The sequence below is a fragment of the Ochotona princeps genome, chromosome 3, assembly GCF_030435755.1.
Source record: "Ochotona princeps isolate mOchPri1 chromosome 3, mOchPri1.hap1, whole genome shotgun sequence".
NCBI lineage: Eukaryota > Metazoa > Chordata > Mammalia > Lagomorpha > Ochotonidae > Ochotona > Ochotona princeps.
This window is the reverse complement of record NC_080834.1, coordinates 107,339,483-107,350,389: the sequence shown is the minus strand read 5'-3', so window position 1 is coordinate 107,350,389 and position 10,907 is coordinate 107,339,483. Positions and strand designations below refer to the sequence as shown.

The following is a 10,907-nucleotide window of genomic DNA, read 5'->3' as shown; positions in this document are numbered from 1 at the left end:
CAAATTATGACAAAAAAACCGTGTAACTGTTGCCTATTTTAAAATTTAGAAGGGAAAATGCCCCTAGTATAATTTTTCCCCACCAAGAACTATTTATTAATACCTTAGTTTAACTAGAAACTAAATACACTTTTTTGTTCTTTTCATTATTCGTTGCTGTAGATTAACATGATGTTTTGAAACTGCTAAAAATCAAGAAAGGGAACATAGACCTTGGACTGTGAGGAGAAAACGAGAACTGACAGCGAGGAGAAAACTGGAAATGCAGTTAACTGAATCCATGACCGTGTCGAGGCACGGATTTAGGATTGAGCTATAAACGTGGCGCCAGGTGTTTTTTGTTTGTTTGTTTGTTTGCTCTGGGAGTTAATTTTGCTGTAGTCTCTAGTGCGGTTCACCTCCACGCCCTCTATTCCTTAAAAAGTCAATGGGAAACCCACGAGGGACCACTTTCCTTCACACTTTCATTCACTGTTCCCACGCGTTTACAATAAAAATGATAAGCCACAAAGGGAAGAAACAGGCAGAGTGTCTCAAACGCTGGACGCTCCAGGCTGAGGGCACGCAGCAGTCAGAACTGAACCCTGCAGACCCAATCAAATCCCAGAAACAAAGCAGGAAGAGCCGTTTCCCCGAAAGGACTGGAAGGCTTGCAGAGGGCTGTGGCAATACATTCCACCCTAGGGATGGGCTGCCACTGCAAACTGGCCCCGGGCAGAAGGACACGCAGCAAGGCTGGTGCCAAAGACCTTCTTTCCAGGATCTGCTTGGGAGCCACTGGCAGCCGCCGTTCGCTACCGCGCCCCCTCTTTCCGCTGCCCAACAATTCTCGCTTCCTCTGTGAGCATAAAAGTGAATGAACTCACTGGCTCCCAGTATTTCTTCCTACACCTTTCCCCTAATTTGTTCACCGCTCGTAGAAACAAATATACGACGCGTACGCTGTCCCAGGATGACACAACACCCACATTACTGCGGAAGCCGGAGAATTAAAGTCACACGCCTCAAAACCATCCCTGACAGCACCCCCTAGTCCGGGCGGAACAGCAAATGCGCAGGCGCACTGGCCCGCTGTTACCCGGTGTGCCCACTTCCCCCGCCTCCTCTCTTCCGTTTCACTTCCACTCCTCCGCGCGTCTGCTTCCGGGGCACAACGTAGACTCGGCCCCTCCTCAGCTCTTACCCTCCTCTGCCCGAGGAGGGGGGAGTCGAGGGGGTGGGGAAGAGTTCGTTGTTTGTTTACACGATGTGAGCGGAAAAAGACCAATAAAGTTTATTCTGGAAACAAAAGAAAAAAAAAAAAAAACAGGGGCGACAGAGAAAGGAGACGGGGCGGGGGCGTGCGGCGGGGGCTCGCGAGGAGAGGCGGCGAGCAGGCGAAAGCGGCAGTTCCGGTGCCGCCGCTCCGGTCTGCGGCGCTGCTCCCGCGGCCGCGGCGGCTGGGGCTGGGGCCGCCGGCGAGGCAGGGCTTGGGCCCGGCCGGGCAGCTCCGGAGCGGCGGGGCCGAGGGGCCGGGAGGCGGCGGCCGCGCTGCCCGCTCGCCTCTCCCCCGCCCGCGGGGCCGGGACCCGATGCGGTTGGAGCCGCGGAGCCTGGAGGAGCCCCGAGCGTGAGTAGAGCGGGCGGGTGGGCGCGGTGCTGGGCGGGTGGGCGCCGTGGGACTCCGGGGCGCGCCCGGCGTGAGGGGCGGCCGTCTCCCCGCCGCCTGGGCTCCGGCCTCTCCCAGCCCTGCCGCAGAGGCTGGGGCTTCCCGCTCCCTCTCCTTTCTGCCTGGGGCCGCCGCCTCGCTCCCCTTTCCTCCCTCTCTCCGCCCGTCGTGTTGTTTTGTTTTTAAGGATGGGGCGACCCGAGGCTTGAGGAAGTGCAGCCAGGGCCGCCGCCCCGGCCGCGCTGGCGGGGTCTCCCGCGTCCCGCACGCCCACCCGGCCCACACCGCGTTGTGGGGGGATCCGGGCGCGGAGCCGCTAGCCCTTCCTGAGGTGCTGTCACACCCTAAGACTCCTGGAGTCCGACCCCGCCAGCCCGGGCGGCCCTGCCTTTGCCTCTCAGCGGGTTTAAATTGCCTGGCAGGGGTACTGGAGGAAAACCCATTCTCCCCACCCTACAACTCCCCTCCCACCCTTCCTTTTCAAGCTTGTTTTTTCCTTTTAAACGAGACAATCGAATGTTTGGCGATTTCATTCATAGACTAGAGACATTATCTCCTGTGACTTGTGTCTTTACTAAGTCTATTATGCGATGACTGAGTCGGGAAAGGTTGGGTAGCGCCCCGAATCGAGCAGTGTAAACAGCCGCCCTTCAGCCTGTGTGTTTGGACCGCGATTGGAAGGGGGTTATTTTAGGATGCTAAAGGAATTCTGGTGCTGGTGGCCGACCCCGTTTCCAGGCTTGGGAGTCGAAAGCTCTTTTCTTAGATGTCAATAATTGGGGAGTTGTTTGCAGAGTTACGTAAAGGGTAAGGGGAACCCGACCGAGAGCTTTGTAGAAAACTGCACGGTCTCTCGTGATGGGAGTTGGGATTACATCTGGGTGAAGCTTCCTCATTCCAGCACTGCCTTTGTGCACAGGCAGGATATGGGTTTGCGGGGCGCTGTTTTGGGTGATAGTTGATGAGGCAGGGAGTTGCGGGGGGCGGGGAGCTCTAGAAAACATGGGCAGGTCAACTCAAGTCTGGTGAATTCTGTGGCTGTTCCGGGGGCAATGCGGGCGCTGTTGATTGGGCATTCGCTTCCACGGAACAAAATTTGTTTCATGTTGCAAGACTGGAAAAATGGTTAAGATACTGTGTAGCTAGTTTGGTTCTCAACGCAACTTGAGTCTAAATGTGTTAACCCGTCTGTGTATTCAAGTTTTAGTGATTTTTAAAATCCAAGCATAGAATTTAATTAACAGTACAGAGCTCAATTTAAACATCACACAATTTGGAGAATTTTAATGATCGGACCAACCGTTCTGCAATGTCATCAACTAAAATTATCTGAAGGGAGCCGCGTGTTTTGTTTTTTAAATTTTTGTATCGCATGTTCCGGCACAAAATTAAATGGAATGCCATTCATAATTTCTTTCGAAGATTACTTGTGAGTTTTCCCACTTTAAAAAAAAATCAGAAAATAGGTGATTGAAACAAATGATAGCAAGTTATAATAGGAATCGTGTTACGGAAAAAACAAGAAAGTCAAGTATTATTACGTTAATATATTATGACTGGGCATGAGAATGAAGTTTGAACGACATTTTCTCAGGTTCAATTAAAAATATATTCATGAATTGGAAGCAGCATTAAAAACAAATACTGTATGTAAACTGAGAGGTCACCCCCGTGACGGTGTATCTGCTCCTGAAGCTGGATGGGAGGCTGTGTAAGGGGCTGAGAGAGAAGCAGCATTGCCTGGCTCTGCATTGAGCGGGTCCTCCTGGAGACAGAGCTTCCTTCCTGTCAGGATAAGATCTTCATCCCAAACGAGCATTCCTTTAACAACAACAAAACTTAAAAGAAAAACAACAAAAACTTAAAGCAGATTGCTTGAACACCCATCCAAAAAGAGTATTGCGTTTAAAAATACTCGAAATAAATCTTAGTAACTTTTTCCCTAAAACATTTTACTTTGTACACAAAGTAGCTTTTTCCTTACAAGTGTCCTTTGCTGAGTAAGGATTTTTAAACAGTTGCAATTAACATTTAAAAGGTATTTGTTCTGTTGATCTGTTTATTTGCAGAGAGTTAACTTAATCCCGTTTGATCTCTTCAGCAGCTAGAGTAGCGTTAAAAGGATCAATTTTCTAAATTACTGTTTTATTTCTAAACTAGAGGTGATTCTTTAAATGGAATCTGTTTAAACATCATAGAAGATTTTTAAAACCTCCAGTAAAATTATCTTTTAAAAGATAATTTAGAAACATAAGTTTTAGAGTATCACTTAAGGACACTTATCAAGCAGATTTTTTTGACTTTTTTATTAATTATTATGCATTATGTGACAGTTTCATAGGCTCTGGGAATCCCCCACCCCTCCCCACGCCCCTCCCCCCTGGTGGATTCCTCCACCTTGGTGCAGTATTACAGTTCAAGTTCAATCAAGATTCTTTCCTTATCAAGTAGATTTTTAAAGTATATTTAGCTGTATGACAATCCTGACATACAGACCAATATTGTTACCCATAGGGGGTGATATTCTGAGTCCAGAGAGGTGGCAAGGACAGATTCTTTCACAAAACCAATGTGTTTCTTGACTCTTCACTATATCTGCTACCTCTACTTTTTTTTTTTTTTTTTTGTAGTAAAATTAATGAAACTGAGAATCGGAGAGGACTGGTTAGTTAAGGTTACCTTTCTCCGTATTTGCAGTAGTGAGTGTGCATATTTAATTCCCAGTTGGAAAACCTAATGATTAAGGCTTCCATGTCCCCTGCTGATGTTGCCTGGATTCCGAATCCCGCTTCAGTTCTTGACTCCAGGTTCCTGTTCATGCAGACTGGGAGGCAGTGGCTCAACTCATGATTTTCTGCCACTTATGTGGGAGACCCGTATTCAGCTCCTGGCTGCTGGCTTCCGCCAGGTCCTGTCCACCCGTTCATATGGGCATTTATGGGGAGTGAACCAACTAACAGGAGTACTCTGCTTCTGAAAGGCAAGATTTTCAAGTCCTTTAAAAGACCCTTATGAGTTGGCTCTTTTCTCTCTAGACTCAGTTCTCTTTTCTGTGCCTGAAACTCCCTTAGGGTTTGCTTGCTTTTATATACAAATGTTGTTCAGACTTAGTGAAATATTTGTGCACTGCTCTTTTCTTCACTAGCTGACTCCTACTCATCTTTCACATCACCTCCTTTGGTCTAGGTTAGAAGTCCCTGCTTCCTGTTCCCCCAGCATCTGTACTCCCACTGTGCTAGTATTGACTTTATTGAATTGTAATTTTTTACTTGTTCATCTATCTGGCACCAGTATTAAATTCCAGGAGGATAGAGATTCCTTTTTACCTCACATGTATTTTGTTATTGTCGTGTGCGATATAGTGCAATATGAGCATTTGAGTAAAAAGTATATTGGAGGAAGACTTTTTTACACCATGTAATAATAATTCATAAGCTCCAGATAAGTTTTTATTCTTGCCAAATACATTTGATATTTTGCTCACTACAAATGTATATCCCTGAAATTGCCATGCATGTGAATTTCATTTGGAGACACAACTGAGTTATTACAGATTGTACCAAGAGTAAAATTCCATTTCAAAACACAGGGAAAAATGAGAGTTGTTTTATACAAAGCACTCTCCTGGAAATCAGAAGACTTATGTATGTTTCACCGTGAACATAGTAGCTCTGGGGAAATCACAATCTGGTCTTTATCTGTAATATGGAGGGATCATAGTAGATGCTTTGAGTGGTACTTGGTGATCTCACCTTAAAATTCTGAGTATTAACAACGTGGACTTTTAAATATGATGTCTTGGTTCAAGATTTGGTTCCTAGAACTTAGTTGTAGGATTACTTTGGACGGATTTCTTGATCTGTAAAATTACTCAGAGTTACTGACTTAAGTGAGAAAATGTAAATCCAAGAGTTAGTTACTTGGATCAGTACTTAATAAATGTTAATTTCCTTTGCTCAGCTAAAGTGTTAGATTCCATGAGTACCTTTTTCTGACATGACAGAAGGACACGGTCTGTGTAATAAATCTTATTTTCCCCTGCCTGTTGCTAGTTCTGCAGGTGTAATGAGGGGCCAAAAGTCATTGTTGGTTTCATTTTCTTAGACCTGTCCAGGTGTTGGTCAACCTGCTTGGAAAATTATATCCGGAAGTTTGAAATTGATAAGATAGCAAGGGCCAAACCACTAATACATGTATTATGCGTGCTATTGGGGAGGGAAGAGTCTGAACGGATGACCTTACACCACCTCTAAAGATTAACCGAAATAAAACTTGTTTATTTCAGAAGAAGGAAACAAAACTGAGGATGATTTACAAAAGCAGGCCCCAAAACAATAAAATCCATGTTTACCAAACCTTAAAATGTGGGGACAATTATTTAATAACTTCTGTGGGAGAAATATAGGAAGAATTGGTTTTTTGGTTAGGATCAGTTCTAGAAGGTAGGCACCAAGACTATTTCCAGTGTCAAATTAACCATTATGGATGCCTCTTAGACTAAATTTATTGATTTTTTTATTTGAGAGCCTTGTTTATTAATTTACTATAGTTAATTTAGCTTTATTTATTTGGTTTAATTGAAAGTAATTTTACATAAAACATAGTACTATGCTGACGTTTCTTGTTCCTGATTTTTTTCTATAAATCGAATTTACTTGTTTGAGTATCCAAGTAAGTTTATGCAAAAGGTGAATTTTTTAAAATGACCTTTTAGAAAAAACATTGTAAAAAACAAAGGGAAGAACTATGAATAGAAACAGTCTGAAGTGTTGGGCTGTAAAGAGCAATGTGAGGCAGTACCCTGAAGTCTGAGGTTGATTTTGAAGACTGCAGATTTCTGTTATTCAAGAAGTTACTCAGCTGGGTTGACATTATCAGCACAAGTTAAGCTTTTATGGGCACCATATGGACACTGGTTTGGGTCCTGGCAGCTCTACTACCCATACGGCTTCCTGCTGGTGTGCCTGGGATTGCTGAAGAGGATGGCCAGGGTGCATGGGCTCCTGTACCCACGCTGGAGACCTGGCAGAAGCTCCTGGCTTCAACCTGGCTCAGCCCTTGCTGTGTATGATCATTTGGGGAATAAATCAGCAGACAAAAGATGCTGTCTCCATCCCTCTCCCTTTGTAATTCTGCCTTTCAAATAAATAAATCTTTTGGGAAAATAAGTGATTAAACTTTGGGTATACTGATAATATATTACAAGTATATTCCTTATTTACCTTTGTTTTTTTATTATATGAATCAGTTGATCCTGGTTATAAAAGAAGTTACAAATATTCCTTCTTCCCAGCCCACTTACATAGTTTAGGAAATTTAAAGTTAAATGCACCAGTAAAACTTTATTGCTTTCTAAATGAGATAATTACTTAATAATGTAGTAATTAATAATTAATGTGACAATTTTAAATGGTTAAAAATCTCAGAAAACTATTTAGGGGAAAAGTATACATGTTGATTATATATAAATTTATATCTAGAAACTATTTTATATTTGACCTGATAGTCAAGTACTCATTTCATCATTGTCATTTTGGCATGTACTATAAGCTGTACTCATTTATAAGTGGTTAAGTTTTAATAACATGTACATCTTAATTGCAGTTTCACAAGGTCTTTGTTTCAATACCAGGATTGCTATTTGAAATAAGTGAGAGATTTTAAAAAACTTTTTAAGTTATTTTGCAGACTAGGCTTATCAGGTGTACTTCAGATTTTTAAATATTTGTGTTGTGGAAACCAAAGAAGTCCGTGCTGTGATGTGAAGAAAGCTATTCACGCACAGATCTGCCTGCTCTGATCCTCTTTTCCTTCTTGTGTAGGAGTTAATGTGTCTGATGGAGAGCTACAAAAGTGTGAGGCACTGTTATGAAGAGGATTTTGGGCAGACGTTTTTGAACAGCTGAGGACCATATTGTGTTCATTCCTGTGTCCTTTCAGCACCTAGCATAGTGCTCAAATGTAGGTCACCAAAAAGCACTAATTTAAAATATGTATTTGTAACTCAACATATTACTTTTATTTTTGAAAATTAATAGCTACATACTAAGAACTCTTAAAAACTAGGTGTGTTGCCATGTCCGAGTTTCAGTTGGTCATTTACTGAGTTTAGAGTTGAAATATATAAGAAGCTTACTTTACATTGTTAACTAATTACATGTTTCTGTTCATTTGGAGACATTTTTCTTGATAAGTAAAGGAAAGGTTGTGTGTTTTATGGTGAAAAGCACAATGGATTAGGAATTAGAAAAGCGTAGGTTCTACTTTCAAGTATTAATGAACTGATAGACCTTACATCTTGATCTTTCAGTTTGTTTCTCTACCTGCGGAATTTTTAAGGTCTTTAGAATTTCCAGACTGTTTGAGATCCATTGCCTTTTGTGTCTGTTTCTGGTTTCAGGAAAGAGCAAATAAGCCACTCTCTAGAGGAACTAGAAGAACAATAGTTTATCTTGGTTGTGTTTTCAAATGCTATAATTTTTGTCTCCTTATTTATAAACATGTGCATATTTGAAAACCTATTTGTCTGTGGCAGAGAAAAAGTACCATTGGGAAAGAGATACAAGCTCTGGTGACTGGCAGTGGGAGCAGTTAACTGACTGACAGGCAGTGACATAGGTCATCCAGTACATAGCAGTGACCAGTTACAGAGGCCAGCAGATCTGTCACAGCACCCTGAATAGCCACTGGCCATCACCCTTCACTTGTTAAAAAGACTTCTAGGAAAGTATTGGTAACCCATCTCACTAGATGGTTTTTGGAAAATGTGTTCTAATCTTAGAATCATAATTCTAGAGGTGGAGTGAGCCTTCTTTATTCTTCTGTGTCTGTCTCAAGTTGTACAGACATGTATGGAAAGATGATTTAAAAAATTACTGTCTTTGGTCAGAAAGCAGTGATGTTTATCCTATTGATTTGTTTGTATTAAAGTTCAAATTATTCATCCTCACCTTTTGAATATTTTTCAAATCAGTAAACTGCTCAGCTATTATTATTTAGTATTATTCTGAGCATGTACACAAATTCAACAAATTAATCAGGTTTCTGAGTCTTATTTTTCTTTGAGAGATCTTGCTTTTCCAAGTGTGTTTCATGATTAACTTGTTACATGTCTGGACCTGAAACTACTATTGTATTTCAGAATAGCTAACTGTCTGCCTTAGCCTAATTGTATGATTTTGTTTTGTGTTTTTGTGTGTGGGTTTTTTTTTTGTAAAACTAATTTTTTGTTCGCATGTATTAAAGTTTATTTACTTGAAAGGTAGATTGACAAGGCAAGAGCATGAGTGGGAGGGGTAGAGAAATAGATCCTCCATTTGCTGGTTCACTCCCCCAGCAGCTACATTATCTGGGTCTAGGCCAGGTTGACGCCAAGAGCCAGGAACTTCATTTTGGTCTCCCACGTGTGTGGCAGTGGCCCAGAAACTTCCATTTTGGTCAGTGCCTATCAATCCTCCCAGGTGCATTTGCAGGGACCTCTGTTAGAATCAGAGCACCAGTGCTCCAGTACTGTGACAGTAGATGCAGTGTTACATGAAGTGCCTTAATTTCTCAAATTCTAAAACCTTGAGATTTTAAGTCATTTACTATTATTATGAAAATAGATCTGTGGGGCACATCAGTTATAAAGCAACATTAGTGAGGAAAACATTAGGCCAAACAATCTGGCAGTAGAATAGTATATTGGGACCAATGCAGTGGCATTGTAGGCTAATCTTCTGTCTGCAGCCCTGGCATCCCATGTGGGTGCCAGTTAGAGTCCCGGCTATTTCACTTATGATCTTGCTCCCTGCTTATTGCCTAGAAAAGCGGTGGAAGGTGACTCAGGTCTTTGGGCTCCTGCACCTATGTGGGAGACCAAGAAGAAGTACCTGATTACCAGCTTCAGACTGGCTCAGTTCCAGCCACTGAGGTTATTTGGGGAGTGAGCCAGCAGATAGAAGACACTCTCTTGCTCGCTCGGTCTCTCTCACTCACTCTTTGACATAAAGTAGATACTAAAAAACAAAAACTAAAGGAACAGAATATTTGAAGTAAGACAATCCTGAAACATCCCCCCAAATGGTTAATATTTTCCAGTTTTCCTTTCTCTGCCTCACCTAAATATTTGGATAAGACAGTGCATACTGGAACCAGACTGTCAAGATTACTAGTTTTGTAACTCTAGGCAAGTTACTTAACTTGCTAGCTTAAATATTTGTTAACACATTTCCTGGCGTGTCAGAGGAATAACTACCTACTTCATAATTTAATGAAGATTAAGTGTATGATACATGATAGCATTTTAGTCAGTGCTAACACATAGTAAGTACAATATAAATAGCTGAGCTCCTGGAGAGGAGAAATCGTTTTATACTCATTTATTTTGAGGTTTTAACATTGGATTGTATTTTTCTGTCCTGAGTTTACTGATGGATCCAGTTTCTGAATAATGAACAGTATAGATTGCCTGTTAAAGCAGCTTTCGGTACTGCTTTTCTTACTGCTTGTTTTTTGTTCTATTAAAATTTTTAAGTGCAGGCTGTTTGCCCCAGCAGCAAAGGTGCTTCTCCGGATGCCCAGGATGCCCGCACATTATTGGAGTACCTGGGTTCAAGTACTGGTTCTGCTTTCAGTTCCAGGTTGCTGTTAGTTACAGTCTGAGGGGCAGCAGGTGATGGCTCAAATGATGGCCTTACCACCATTCATGTGAGAGACCTTCATGGAGTTTCAGCCTGGCCCCACCCTGGCTGTTTTGAACATTTGCGCCGTGAGACCAGTGGATGGAAGATCCCTGTGTCTCTACCTTTGATATACAGGGAATACTTTTTTTTTAAAAAAAAAAAAGCTTTGAAGGTCTCATTCTAGCTGTGGGAATCTGAATTGGATTTCATACCCAATCCTTTGAGAAATTAGTGTATGGAGATTTAGCCTGATTGGGGTGCAGCAATGAATGGGCAGATGATATTAAGTAAATGGATGCAGCCTGAGCTTCCTGTGGATTGAGTTTTTCATGTCCATTTTAGGAATCTGAGCATCTTGGGAGGTATCATACTAGGGCTCTGTCATTGAAGCAGTTCTGTTTGTACTCCTGAGTATTTCCTTTCCCTAATATTCTTCATGCCCCGAAGGTAATACTTGTGTCATAGTCCCCATGTTACATGTTTTTATATAATTTCATGTCTTGTTTTTGTAGCTGCTTCCATTTCTGCCCATCCTCCATGTAGTGTAATCTTTGTTAAATATAGTGCTGAACTCCTTTGTTTATTATTCTGCTGCC

At 42.2% G+C, this 10,907-nt stretch overlaps 1 protein-coding gene across 2 annotated transcripts in view; it reads left to right on the top strand.

The window, feature by feature from the left end:
• The first annotated feature begins 1,161 nt into the window (after nucleotides 1-1,161).
• PIK3CA (phosphatidylinositol-4,5-bisphosphate 3-kinase catalytic subunit alpha) overlaps nucleotides 1,162-10,907 on the top strand; it is a 90,337-nt gene continuing 80,591 nt past the window's right edge. For both annotated transcript variants that reach the window (XR_009245085.1, XM_058661064.1), the window contains exon 1: nucleotides 1,162-1,609. The gene's annotated coding sequence lies outside the window, so the exon portion shown is untranslated. The remainder of the gene's footprint in view (nucleotides 1,610-10,907) is intronic.